Here is a 14868-nt window from a genome sequence, read left to right as displayed (position 1 = left end):
TGTGGTATTTTTCTGCCATTCCAAGTAAATACTTCATGTGCTACCTTTAAACAATTCAAAACTTTATCACTCCTTATTTGTGTCAATGTTTCATAGCTCATGAGGAAGTATGTGGTGTTTCATCTTTCAATCTTGTTGGGCAGACTTTCACCAATGGACTAGTGGCATATACATCCGCTTATCCAATAATTTTGCAAAAAGAGCTGGCAATGGGGTGCCCAGCCCCAATTAATTAACTTTCATTAATAATTCTCTTCACATGTTTTGCCCTGATTTATCAGTAAGCAACTTAATTTTGCAATAGACACTCCTCCATGGTATGTGAAATGTTGGAAGGCACCCGAGGATTCGGTTAGCCATGGCTTGTGAAAGCAAAAGGTTGGGAGGAGTGTCATCTATAAATAAAACTAAAATACATGTGTAAACAAAAGAGAAGAGGGATGATCTACCTTGCTGGTAGAGATAACGTCCTTCATGGAAGCCGCTCTTTGAAAAGTCTGTTTGACAAGGGGGTTAGAGTGCCCACTACCATTCGTTGACAACAACAAACACCTCTCAAAACTTTATTTTTATGCTCTCTATATGATTTCAAAACTTGAAAAGCTCTAGCACATGATTTAATCCCTGCTTCCCTCTGCGAAGGGCCTTTCTTTTACTTTATGTTGAGTCAGTTTACCTACTTCTTTCTATCTTAGAAGCAAACACTTGTGTCAACTCTGTGTGCATTGATTCTTACATGCTTGCTTATTGCACTTATTATATTACTTTGTGTTGACAATTATCCATGAGATATGCATATTGAAAGTTGAAAGCAATTGTTGAAACTTAAATCTTCCTTTGTGTTGCTTCAAAACCTTTTATTAAGAATCTATTGCTTTATGAGTTAACTCTTATGCAATACTTTTTGATGCTTGTCTTGAAAGTACGATTCATGAAAAGTTTTTGTTATATGATTCAGTTGTTTAGTCATTATCTTTTTCTTAGCAAACTATAGACCATTGCTTTGAGTCACTTCATTCATCTCATATGCTTTACAATAGTATTGATCAAGATTATGTTGGTAGCATGTCACTTCAGAAATTATTCTTTTTATCGTTTACCTACTCGAGGGCGAGTAGGAACTAAGCTTGGGGATGCTTGATATGTCTCCAACGTATCTATAATTTCTTATGTTCCATGCTAGTTTTATGACAGTACCTACATGTTTTATTCACACTTTATAATGTTTTTATGCATTTTCTGGGACTAACCTATTAACAAGATGCCACAGTGCCAGTTCCTGTTTTCTGCTGTTTTTGATTTCAGAAAAGTTGTTTTACAAATATTCTCGGAATTGGACGAAACAAAAGCCCACGGCCCTATTTTCCATGGAGTGTTCCAGAAGACCGAAGAGGGGTCGAGGAAGGCCAGCCAGGGGGCCCTCCCCATATGGCGGCGCGGGGGGGGGGCCCACTGTCGCGTCGAGACGTGGGGAGGGAGCCCCCTGGCTCCCCCGACGCTGCCCCTTCACCTATTTATTCCTTCGTCCCCGAAAACCCTAGTACCGAGAGCCAAAATACCAGAACAGTTCCAGAGACGCCGCCGCCGTCAACCCTAACTCGGGGGGGTTCGTAAGATCTCCTCCGCACTCGCCGGAGAGGGGAATCATCACCGGAGGGCTCTACATCACCATGCCCGCCTCCGGACTGATGCGTGAGTAGTTCATCCTTGGACTACGGGTCCATAGCAGTAGCTAGATGGTTGTCTTCTCCTATTGTGCCATCATGTTTAGATCTTGTGAGCTGCCTATCATGATCAAGATCATCTATTTGTAATGCTACATGTTGTGTTTGTTGGGATCCGATGAATATGGAATACTATGTCAAGTTGATTATTGATCTATCATATATGTGTTGTTTATGATCTTGCATGCTCCCCGTTGCTAGTAGAGGCTCTGGCCAAGTTGATACTTGTAACTCCAAGAGGGGGTATTTATGCTAGATAGTGGGTTCATGTCTCCATTGAATCTGGGGGAGTGACAGCAACCCCTAAGGTTGTGGATGTGCTGTTGCCACTAGGGAAAAAACATCAATGCTTTGTCTAAGGATATTTGTATTGTTTACATTACGCACAGTACTTAATGCAATTGTCCGTTGCTTGCAACTTAATACTGGAAGGGGTGCGGATGCTAACCCGAAGGTGGACTTTTTAGGCATAGATGCATGCTGGATGGCGGTCTATGTTCTTTGTCGTAATGCCCTAAGTAAATCTCATAGTAGTCATCATGATATGTATGTGCATTGTTATGCCCTCTCTATTTGTCAATTGCCCAACTGTAATTTGTTTACCCAACATGTTATTTATCTTATTGGAGAGACACCACTAGTGAACTGTGGACCCCGGTCCATTCTTTTACATCTGAAATACAACCTACTGCAATCATTGTTCTCTTTTGTTTTCTGCAAGCAAACATCATTTTCCACATCATACGTTTAATCCTTTGTTTTCAGCAAGCCGGTGAGATTGACAACCTCACTGTTAAGTTGGGGCAAAGTAGTTTGATTGTGTTGTGCAGGTTCCACGTTGGCACCGGAATCTCTGGTGTTGCGCCGCACTACACTCCTTCAGCAACAACCTTCACGTGATTTTCATCTCCTACTGGTTCGATAACCTTGGTTTCTTACTGAGAGAAAACTCGCTGTTGTACTCATCATACCTTCCTCTTGGGGTTCCCAACGGACGTGTGCTTTACCGTCACAAGCAACCGTTCAAACAGATAATCTAGACGGCCCGCTTACTAACACTACAAGAAAAGTTGTCATAGCCGACGAAGTTGAAGTCGCGCCGTGGTTGCTGATGCACCATGGTCGACGATTTTTGCTGTCTCCGTGGTGCATGTCAAAAAAAATCTCGTTTTTGAGGCCACCTAGCCCGACGAAAACGTTGATAACGTCGCGTATGGTGGTCCGGGACGTGGTGCATCATGAATTCTCGGGTGCGCCGGCCGAGTCAACGCAAATCCGCACCGTCCAGGGATGTAGGGCCCATATGGCAGCCTCTCTAGCATTTTTTTTCTCGATCGCGGCATCTCATTCAACGCTCTCCGATCGAGCCATTTACGATGCAGGATCATGGGTCCCGCGTGTCATACTCTATGAACGAAAATTCTTTCTTTTCTTGGTTTTCTTAATCCCCTGATTTCTGGCTACTTCCTTTTTCTTTTGATCATGTGCCGCCTGATACGTCTCAAACGTATCTATAATTTCTTATGTTCCATGCTACTTTTATGATGATACTCACATGTTTTATACACATTATATGTCATTATTATGCATTTTCCGGAACTAACCTATTGACGAGATGCCGAAGTGCCAGTTCCTGTTTTCTGCTGTTTTGGTTTCAGAAATCCTAGTAAGGAAATATTCTCGGAATCGGACGAAATCAATGCCCAGCATCCTATTTTTCCACGAAGCTTCCAGAACACCCGAGAGCCAGCAGAGGGGGGCCACAGGGCCACCAGATGATAGGGCGGCGCGGCCAGGGCCTGGGCCGCACCCCCCTATTGTGTCACCGCCTCGTCAGCCCTCCGACTCCGCCTCTTCGCCTATTTAAGCCTCCTCGACCTAAAACCTCGAGACGGAAAAGCCACGGTACGAGAAACCTTCCAGAGCCGCCGCCATCGCGAAGCCAAGATCTGGGGGACAGGAGTCTCTGTTCCGGCACGCCGCCGGGACGGGGAAGTGCCCCCGGAAGGCATCTCCATCGACACCACCGCCATCTTCATCAACGCTACTATCTCCCATGAGGAGGGAGTAGTTCTCCATCGAGGCTAAGGGCTGTACCGGTAGCTATGTGGTTAATCTCTCTCCTATGAACTTCAATACAATGATCTCATGAGCTGCCTTACATGATTGAGATTCATATGAGCTTTGTATCACTATTAGTCTATGTGCTACTCTTGTGATGTTATTAAAGTAGTCTATTCCTCCTTCACGGTGTAATGGTGACAGTGTGTGCATCGTGTAGTACTTGGCGTAGGTTATGATCATAATCTCTTGTAGGTTATGGAGTTAATTATTACTATGATAGTATTGATGTGATTTATTCCCCCTTCATAGTGTGATGGTGACAGTGTGCATGCTATGTTAGTACTCGGTTTAATTTGCAAAGATCTATTATGCTCTAAAGGTTACTTAAACATGAATGCCGAATGTTGTGGCGCTTGTTAACTCCGGCATTGAGGTGCTCTTGTAGCCCTACACAACGAATGGTGTTCATTATCAAACAAGAGTATATGTAGCACAAAGGAAGAGAACTTATTTATTTATGTGATCAATGTTGAGAGTGTCCACTAGTGAAAGTATGATCCCTAGGCCTTGTTTCCAAATACTGCAATCATCGCTTGTTTACTGTTTTACTGCATCTTTACTTCCTGCAATATTACTACCATCAACTGCACGCCAGCAAGCACTTTTCTGGCGCCGTTACTACTGCTCATATTCATTCATACCACTTGTATTTCACTATCTCTTCGCCGAACTAGTGCACATATACATCTGACAAGTGTATTAGGTGTGTTGGGGACACAAGAGACTTCTTGTATCGTGATTGCAGGGTTGCTTGAGAGGGATATCTTTGACCTCTTCCTCCCTGAGTTCGATAAACCTTGGGTGATCCACTTAAGGGAAACTTGCTGCTGTTCTACAAACCTCTGCTCTTGGAGGCCCAACATTGTCTACAAGAATAGAAGCACCCGTAGACATCAAGCACTTTTCTAGCGCCGTTGCCGGGGAGGAAAGGTAAAAGGCACTCATACTCCGGTCCCAGGTAACTAAGTACTTTTCTGTTGCCGTTGTGTGTGTGCTCGAAGCTATTTCCTTTAGATCCTGCAATTGCATCTTTTTGTTTCTTGTTTTACACTAGTAAGGCATAATGGAAAACATGTGTGTGCTTTTTAAACTATTTCCTGAGTCAAGACATGAATGGTTTAATGCGAAAATTAAAAAACCTATGGAACCTTATTTGCATGCTAGTAGAAATGATATTAGTATGAACGCTTTGAACACCATTGTTGCTAATGATATAGAAAATTCTAAGCTTGGGGAGGTCGGTTTTGATGAAAATGATCTCTTTAGCCCTCCGGGTATTGAGGAGAAAGTTTATGTTGATTATGATATGCCTCCTATTTATGATAATTATAATGATAGTGCTCTTTTGGTGCCGCCTACTATGGAGAGTAAATTTTATTATGATTATACTATGCCTCCTACACTTGATGAGAATAATAATGATAGCTACTTTGTTGAATTTGCTCCCACTACAACTAATAAAATTGATTATGCTTATGTGGAGAGTAATGATACTTTTATGCATGTGAATAATAATGCTTTATGTGATACTTATATTGTTGAGTTTGTTCATGATGCCTCCGAAAGTTATTATGAGAGAGGAAAATATGGTTGTAGAAATTTTCATGTTACTAAAACACCTCTCTTTTTGCTGAAATTTTTGAAGTTACACTGGTTTTATCTTCCTATGCTTGTTACTTTGCTCTTCATGAACTTGTTTATTTACAAGATTCCTATGCATAGGAAGCATGTTAGACTTAAATGTGTTTTGAATTTGCTTTTTGATGCTTTCTTTTGCTTCAACTCTTATTTCTTGCGAGTGCATCATTAAAATTGCTGAGCCCATCTTAATGGCTATAAAGAAAGAACTTCTTGGGAGATAACCCATGTGTTTATTTTACTACAGCACTTTTGTTTTATATTTGCAACTTGGAAGTTGTTACTACTGTAGCAACCTCTATTTATCTTATTTTATTGCATTTTTGTGCCAAGTAAAGTCTTTGATAGCAAGGTTCATACTAGATTTGGATTACTGCGTAGAAACAGATTTCTTGCTGTCACGAATTTGGGTATGGTTCTCTGTAGGTAACTCAGAAAAATCTGCAAATTTACGTGCGTGATCCTCAGATACGTACGCAACTTTCATTCAATTTAAGCATTTTCATCTGAGCAAGTTAAATGCCCCTATAAAATTCATCTTTACGGACTGTTCTGTTTTGACAGATTCTGCATTTTATTTCGCATTGCCTCTTTTGCTGTGTTGGATGGATTTCTTTGTTCCATTGACTTCCAGTAGCTTTGGGCAATGTCCAGAAGTGTTAAGAATGATTGTGTTACCTCTGAACATGTGAAATTTTTGATTATGCACTAACCCTCTAATGAGTTTGTTTCGAGTTTGGTGTGGAGAAAGTTTTCAAGGGTCAAGAGAGGAGGATGATATACTACGATCAAGAAGAGTGAAAAGTCTAAGCTTGGGGATGCCCCGGTGGTTCATCCCTGCATATTTCAAGAAGACTCAAGCATCTAAGCTTGGGGATGCCCAAGGCATCCCCTTCTTCATTGACAACTTATCAGGTTTCTTCTCTTGAAACTATATTTTTATTCGGTCACATCTTATGTACTTTACTTGGAGCGCCTGTGTGATTTTATTTTTGTTTTGCTATTTTCATTCTCTGAATAAATTCATGCTTGTGTGGGAGAGAGACACTCTCCGCTGTTGCGTATGAACACATGTGTTCTTAGCTTTATCTTTAATGTTCATGGCGGAGTTGAAAACCGCTTCGTTAATTGCTATATGGTTGGAAACAGAAAATGCTTCATGTGGTAATTGGTATAATGTCTTGAATAATTTGATACTTGGCAATTGTTGTGCTCATATAGATCATGTTTAAGCTCTTGCATCATGTACTTTGTACCCATTAATGAAGAACTACATAGAGCTTGTTAAAATTTGGTTTGCATGATTGGTCTCTAGAGTCTAGATATTTTCTGGTTAAGGTGTTTGAACAACAAGGAAGACGATGTAAAGTCTTATAATGCTTACAATATGTTCATATGTGAGTCTTGCTGCACCGTTTTATACTTGAGTTTGCTTCAAATAACCTTGCTAGACTAGTCTTGTATTGAGAGGAATTCTTCTCGTGCATCCAAATCCTTGAGCCAAAACACTATGTCATTTGTGTCCACCATACCTACCTACTACATGGTATTTCTCTGCCATTCCAAGCAAATACTTCATGTGCTACCTTTAAACAATTCAAAAGCTATTATCTCTTATTTGTGTCAATGTTTTATAGCTCATGAGGAAGTATGTGGTGTTTATCTTTCAACCTTGTCATTTACTTTTGACAGACTTTCACAATGGACTAGTGGCTCATCCGCTTATCCAATAATTTTGCAAAAAGAGCTGGCAATGGGGTTCCCAGCCCCAATTAATTAACTTGCATTAATAATTCTCTTCACATGTTTTGCCCTGATCTATTAGTAAGCAACTTAATTTTGCAAATAGACACTCCTTCATGGTATGTGATTGTTGGAAGGCACCTGAGGATTCGGTTAGCCATGGCTTGAGAAAGCAAAGGTTGGGAGGAGTGTCATCTAAAAAATATATATATATAAAAATAAACTAAACTAAAGTACATGTGTAAACAAAAGAGAAGAGGGATGATCTACCTTGCTAGTAGAGATAACGTCCTTCATGGGAGCCGCTCTTGAAAGTCTGGTTGATGAGGTAGTTAGAGTGCCCACTACCATTCGTTGACAACAACAAACGCCTCTCAAAACTTTACTTTTATGCTCTCTATATGATTTCAAAACTTGAAAAGCTCTAGCACATGATTTAATCCCTGCTTCCCTCCGCGAAGGGCCTTTTTTTACTTTATGTTGAGTCAGTTCACCCACTTCTTTCTATCTTAGAAGCAAACACATGTGTCAACTGTGCATTGATTCTTACATGTTTACTTATTGCATTTGTTATATTGCTTTATGTTGACAACTATCCATGAGATATATATGTTACAAGTTGAAAGCAATTGCTGAAACTTAATCATCCTTTGTGTTGCTTCAATACCTTCTAGTTTGAATCTATTGCTTTATGAGTTAACTCTTATGCAAGACTTATTGATGCTTGTCTTGAAAGTACTATTCATGAAAAGTCTTTGCTATATGATTCAGTTGTTTACTCATTGTCTTCATCATTGCTTTGAATCGCTGCATTCATCTCATATGCTTTACAATAATGTTGATCAAGATTATGTTGGTAGCATGTCACTTAAGAAATTATCATTGTTATCGTTTACCTACTCGAGGGCGAGTAGGAACTAAGCTTGGGGATGCTTGATACGTCTCAAACATATCTATAATTTCTTATGTTCCATGCTACTTTTATGATGATACTCACATGTTTTATACACATTATATGTCATTATTATGCATTTTCCGGAACTAACCTATTGACGAGATGCCGAAGTGCCAGTTCCTGTTTTCTGTTGTTTTTGGTTTCAGAAATCCTAGTAAGGAAATATTCTCGGAATCGGACGAAATCAATGCCCAGCATCCTATTTTTCCACGAAGCTTCCAGAACACCCGAGAGCCAGCAGAGGGGGGCCACAGGGCCACCAGATGATAGGGCGGCGCGGCCAGGGCCTGGGCCGCGCCCCCCTATTGTGTCACCGCCTCGTCAGCCCTCCGATTCCACCTCTTCGTAAGCCTCCTCGACCTAAAACCTCGAGACGGAAAAGCCACGGTACGAGAAACCTTCCAGAGCCGCCGCCATCGCGAAGCCAAGATCTGGGGGACAGGAGTCTCTGTTCCGGCACACCGCCGGGACGGGGAAGTGCCCCCCGGAAGGCATCTCCATCGACACCACCGCCATCTTCATCAACGCTGCTGTCTCCCATGAGGAGGGAGTAGTTCTCCATCGAGGCTAAGGGTTGTACCGGTAGCTATGTGGTTAATCTCTCTCCTATGAACTTCAATACAATGATCTCATGAGCTGCCTTACATGATTGAGATTCATATGAGCTTTGTATCACTATTAGTCTATGTTCTACTCTTGTGATGTTATTAAAGTAGTCTATTCCTCCTTCACGGTGTAATGGTGACAGTGTGTGCATCGTGTAGTACTTGGCGTAGGTTATGATCATAATCTCTTGTAGGTTATGGAGTTAATTATTACTATGATAGTATTGATGTGATTTATTCCCCTTCATAGTGTGATGGTGACAGTGTGCATGCTATGTTAGTACTCGGTTTAATTTGCAAAGATCTATTATGATCTAAAGGTTACTTAAACATGAATGCCGAATGTTGTGGCGCTTGTTAACTCCGGCATTGAGGTGCTCTTGTAGCCCTACACAACGAATGGTGTTCATTATCAAACAAGAGTATATGTAGCACAAAGGAAGAGAACTTATTTATTTATGTGATCAATGTTGAGAGTGTCCACTAGTGAAAGTATGATCCCTAGGCCTTGTTTCCAAATACTGCAATCATCGCTTGTTTACTGTTTTACTGCATCTTTACTTCCTGCAATATTACTACCATCAACTGCACGCCAGCAAGCACTTTTCTGGCGCTGTTACTATTGCTCATATTCATTCATACCACTTGTATTTCACTATCTCTTCGCCGAACTAGTGCACCTATACATCTGACAAGTGTATTAGGTGTGTTGGGGACACAAGAGACTTCTTGTATCGTGATTGCAGGGTTGCTTGAGAGGGATATCTTTGACCTCTTCCTCCCTGAGTTCGATAAACCTTGGGTGATCCACTTAAGGGAAACTTGCTGCTGTTCTACAAACCTCTGCTCTTGGAGGCCCAACACTGTCTACAAGAATAGAAGCACCCGTAGACATCACCGCCTTGGAAACGTTGAGACCGCTGCTGCAAAATGGGACCCGCATGTCATCTTCTATGTGCAATCAAGTTTCTTTTCCTTGGAGTTATTTTTGGCACCTGATATTTGGTCACTTGCCTTTTTCTTTCGATCCCGTGCCGCCTCTCAAACGGTGATACCACTGCTGCTAAATGGGACCCGCATGTCATCATCTATGTGCAATCAAGTTTCTTTTCTTGTGGTTATTTTGGGCACCTCATATTTGTTTACTTGCCTTTTTCTTTCGGTCCCGTGCCGCCTTGGAAACATTGAGAATGCTGCTACAAAATGGGACCCGCATGTCACCCTCTATGTGCAATCAAGTTTATTTTCTTGGAGTTATTTTTAGCACCTGATATTTGATCACTTGCCTTCTTCTTTCGATCCCGTGCTGCCTCTGAAACGGTGATACCGCTGCTGCAAAATAGGACCCGCATATCATTCTCTATGTGCAATCAAGTTTCTTTTGTTGGAGTTATTTTTGGCACCTGATATTTGGTCACTTGCCTTTTTCTCTCGATCTCGTGCCGCCTCTCAAACGTTGATACCGTTGCTGCTAAATGGGACCCGCATGTCATCCTCTATGTACTATAAAACTTTCTTTTCTTGGATTTTTTGGCACCTGATATTTGGTCACTTGCCTTTTTCTTTCGATCATGTGCCGTCTCTGAAACGTTGATACCGCTGCTGCAAAATGGGACCCGCATATCATCATCTATGTACAATAAACCTTCTTTTCTTGTAGTTATTTTTGGCACCTGATATTTGGTTCACTTGCCTTTTTCTTTCGATCCATGCCACATTTGAAACTTTGAGACCGCTGCTGCAAATTGGGACTCGTATGTCATCCTCTATGTACAATCAAGTTTCTTTTCTTGGATTATTTTTGGCTGCTAATATTTGGTCACTTGCATTTTTCTTTTTATCTCATTCCGCCTTTGAAACGTTGAGGAACCTGCTGGCTCATGGGACCCGCATGTCATCCTCTATGTACTATAGAAGTTTTTTTCTGGATTTTTTTTTCACCATCTGATTTTTAGCTATTTCTTTTTTCTTTTGATCCCTGTCGCCTTGGAAACGTTGAGGATGCTGCTGCCTCATTGGTCCCGCATGTTATTCTCTATGAACAATAAAAGTTTCTTTTTTTGGATTATTTTTTGCTCCTGATATTTGGTCACTTGCCTTTTTCTTTCTATCTCATGCCATCTTTGAAACGTTGAGGAACCTGCTGGCTCATGGGACCCGCATGTCATCCTCTATATACTATAAAAGTTTTTTTTCTTGGATTTTTTTCACCCTATGATTTTTAGCTATTTCCTTTTCTTTTTGATCCCCTGCCGCTTTGGAAACGTTGAGTAAGCTGCTGACTCATGGGATCCGCATGCCATCCTCTATGTACAATCAACTTTTTTTTTTGAAGTTTTTTTTACCCCCTAATTTCTGGCAATTTCTTTTTCTTTTGGTTTGGACTTTTTTTTACAAGAGAAAGAGATAATATGTAATCGACGAAACAATCTCCGGTGGAAAACTACGCACACACACTGCTGTTCTACCTTGTACTATGGCTAGCTGTGCTAAACCATGACTAACACCATTGGCCTCACGGCTAACTTTCTTTACTACTACCTCTTTCCTTAAACCTTTCACGGATGACATTTATTGGCACGGCATGGCAAGCCGCATTCAACATCTGTTTCTAGTTAGCTTGATCGCCATCAGGCAGTCGGACTCAAGTGTGATTGCTCCAGATGACCAATGTATGTCCAGGTCTATTCCTTCTTTCATCGCCGCCAGCTCTGCCTTCAGTGCATCACTAAAATTCTGCAGCTGCCAACAGGCCGCAAGGATCACCTCCCCTTTTTCATTCTCCTTTCGAAACCCTTGCACATACGATGCCACTTTTTTGCCCTTATCGACATTCACCACCTCATTTTGCTTGATCACTAGGAGTGATTTCAAATAGCTTTGGAGGAATCTTTTGGAACTTTCCACCAGGACTGGTTTTTTTTGGTGTGTTAGCTCATTGTGGTTGTGCCACATGCACCACAACGTTATCATGAACATGGCTCGCTGGATCTCAGTCAAGTTTCTGAGGGAGTGAAGGAACCAGTCCGGGTTATGGCCAAACAGGGACTCATCCGTTGGCAGGTCCCAACACTCGCACATCACTTCCTAGAGTCTTGTCGCGTGTGGGCACAAGCGCATAGCGTGGAAAGTTGTTTCGTCTTCTCGACCACATATCAAGCATGTCGCTCTTGTGTCCATACCGCGTCGGAAAATGTTGGCCTGCGTGGCTAGGGAGTTTCGGCTTAGTTTCCAGTCGAATACGGGCACTGGACATTGTCATATCATTTTCCATTCCGAGCTTTCACCACCTGGCCTCTCACTTGTGGTCTGGCGTCCGTCCTCGCGTAGCTGTTCCTCAAGGGCGAGCCGATACGCGCTCTAGACAGAGAATAAACCATGCTTGTTCGGGCTCCAGGCCACAAAATCGGCTTCATTTCTACGTGACGGTCGTATCTTCAGAATGTCCTCCACATGATCATGAGGTCATCTTTCCTCTCTTTTTTGCCGATGCAAATCTTGCCTTCTCGACATCAATCTTCATGTCTTGCTTTTCCATCAAAACCACCCACCTTGCATCATTATCTTGCCGCCTCAAAGATCCAATTCGATAAGACATCGGCGAGACACTTGTCAATCGACGCTTGCACCCTCTCCGATGATGCTCCGCATCAACGGACGCCTTTGCCTTCTTGATCCCGGTGGGTTGTCTCGCCGATGCCTCCTTGGAGGGCCCATCCACATCTATGATGCTCCCATTTCCTCTCTTGTAGAGTTTCTTACGGATGATCTTCCCTTTCTTGCAAGTTTGGAGTCTCTTGAAGCAATGCATCAAGTTGAACTCCTTGTCCTTGTCCTTGTTCTCTCAAAACATGTATATCGCCCCCATCAACTATGAAAAATACACACATCAATACATAGCCAAGGAGTAGTGTGCCAAATTGAACTAGTTGACCACTAACTTGATCCTCCATAGACTTGCCACTCTCGGGTCTATCTCGAGAATTCTAAAGAAATCCGTGGAATTTGTTGACCACCGCTTGTATAACACTTCACCTATGCTACATAGAACTTTGATTGTGGCTCGTGTGCATTTTGGCATACTATTTGTTGACTAACTTGTGCTCATCAGATTCGGTTTTAAACCTCTTCCAATAGGCGCCACTAGTTTTATTGGAACATGTCATGGGGACTAGAATCTCTACCTTGCAAAAATCACATGTGCACCCATGCTCCTTTGACTTCCACTTAAGGCCTCGACTCCCATTCCTCGGCTTTCCCTCGTCTTTCTCCCCCGTTCCAACATCGGCGGTTGCGATGGTGAATGAGCGTGGAGCCCCCATGTGTTGTTTTGGTAATTGATGACAATCCCTCTGGAAATGCTTGGACCATTTGTGGCGGTAAGGTTGAAAGAAGAAAGCAAAGAAGATCAAGTGTCGACCAAGGTGTTATTCAAGAAGTGATCAGAAGATTGGTCATGAGAGAGCTGAGACTATGGGAAGTATGTCGTGGAGAAGAAGATTGAGTGAGCTCTCATGTGTACCTTCAAGACATCAACATAATATTAAAAATGAAAAAATTAAGTGCAAGTTAAAGATGATCCATCTAGAAGATATCATATGCTTGATCTTGCCGTACATTTGGTGGCTATGGATATGTAAAGATATGCCTAAGAAGAGAATCTCCATAGTGGAGTATGGGGGGAGCAATTTACTAGACTTCACCAAACAAAGGAAATCAAGAAAGTGTTCCAACTTGAAGAGGTCAAGAGCTTCATCATCTAGTTCAAATGGAATATGTGCAATGCAAAGGATTGTCCTTGATATTTCTATTGTTGTTAGTTGGGAGATCGGGTTTTAGAATCAATAATCGTAATATCAAGAGGAGTTCTTGAGTGAGTATCTTAATCATGCTGTTTGGAGAGAGATCAAAAGTTTACATCATTGGAATCATCTTTCTTTGTAATTATTTGGTTCTTATCCTTGTGAGATATTAGATCTTGTTGTCTTTACATGACAAGCTCTAGTTCATCGAAAATGAATTTTGTATGAAAACTTATAGCATTTTTGATGCTAGAGTTTTTACTTGTTCTTTATTGAAGGAGGATCCACACCTATAAATTCTTGGTAATTCTCCCTTGTCATTATCTTTCCGGCAAAATTGGTTTCATCTTAATCAAAATTTGTATGAGAAAATAGCAGTGTTTCGGTTTGGGTTATCTGCTAGGCCAGGGTGGTCTAGATGAGGGGGTGGGGGATGGTCCAACCAGCCAGAGTGGTCCAGGCTCGTTCTGACTTGGTGTTGCTCGCCTTTGTCTTCCCCGTAATGGTCTGGTTGGCCTAGGCAAATTAGCCCTGAGCTGGATTTCATGGTCGGGGTGGTCCGGACTGGCCAGCCATTCCGGGCATGCGGGATTTCCTTCACAGCGGTTAGATTCATGGGAACTTATTTAAGGGGGTCTTCTTCCGCAATGGTTCCCAAGTTCTTGAGCACGTTTTTGAACTCCATTACAGACCCTCTTGAGTTTTCCTTCTCCCTATTCGTCCCATATTTTTTGCATGTTTTCGAGGGAAAAGAGAGAGGAGATCTATATCCACATCTCCATCAACCAATCCCTTTTTGTTTTGAGGGGAACACATTGGATCTAGATCTTGAATAATTTGGTGTTCTCCCCCCTTGTTCTTCCTCTCCCCCCCCCCCCCCCCATAGTTTTTGTAGGTTTGGTGGAATTTGGGGAGTGAAGGACTTGAACACTTGTGTTCTTGCAATTGTATTTAGTGCATCGGTTTTATTTCTTTACAGAGATTCGATTTGGTGAAATAGAGAAGCTAATTACTCTCGGGTGCTTGTACCCGGAGCTTGTTCCTCATGGGTTATTGGAACCCTGGGCGACTTTGTGACCCCGGTGGTGATTATTTCGAGCTAATATCTTCAATTTTTTAAACACCTATTCAGCCCCCCCCCCCCCCCTATAGGAGATTGCTCCTCATCTTCTTCATACCCCTTCTCATCATCTTCCTCTTCTTATTTTGGATTTCTTGTGGCATCCGACCTCAGTTCCATCATGAATGACTGCATCGCCATCCCTCTATGCACACAA

This window comes from Lolium perenne, chromosome 1 (genome assembly GCF_019359855.2).
Source record: "Lolium perenne isolate Kyuss_39 chromosome 1, Kyuss_2.0, whole genome shotgun sequence".
In the NCBI taxonomy this organism is placed as follows: Eukaryota; Viridiplantae; Streptophyta; class Magnoliopsida; order Poales; family Poaceae; genus Lolium; species Lolium perenne.
This window is presented reverse-complemented; position numbering follows the sequence as displayed.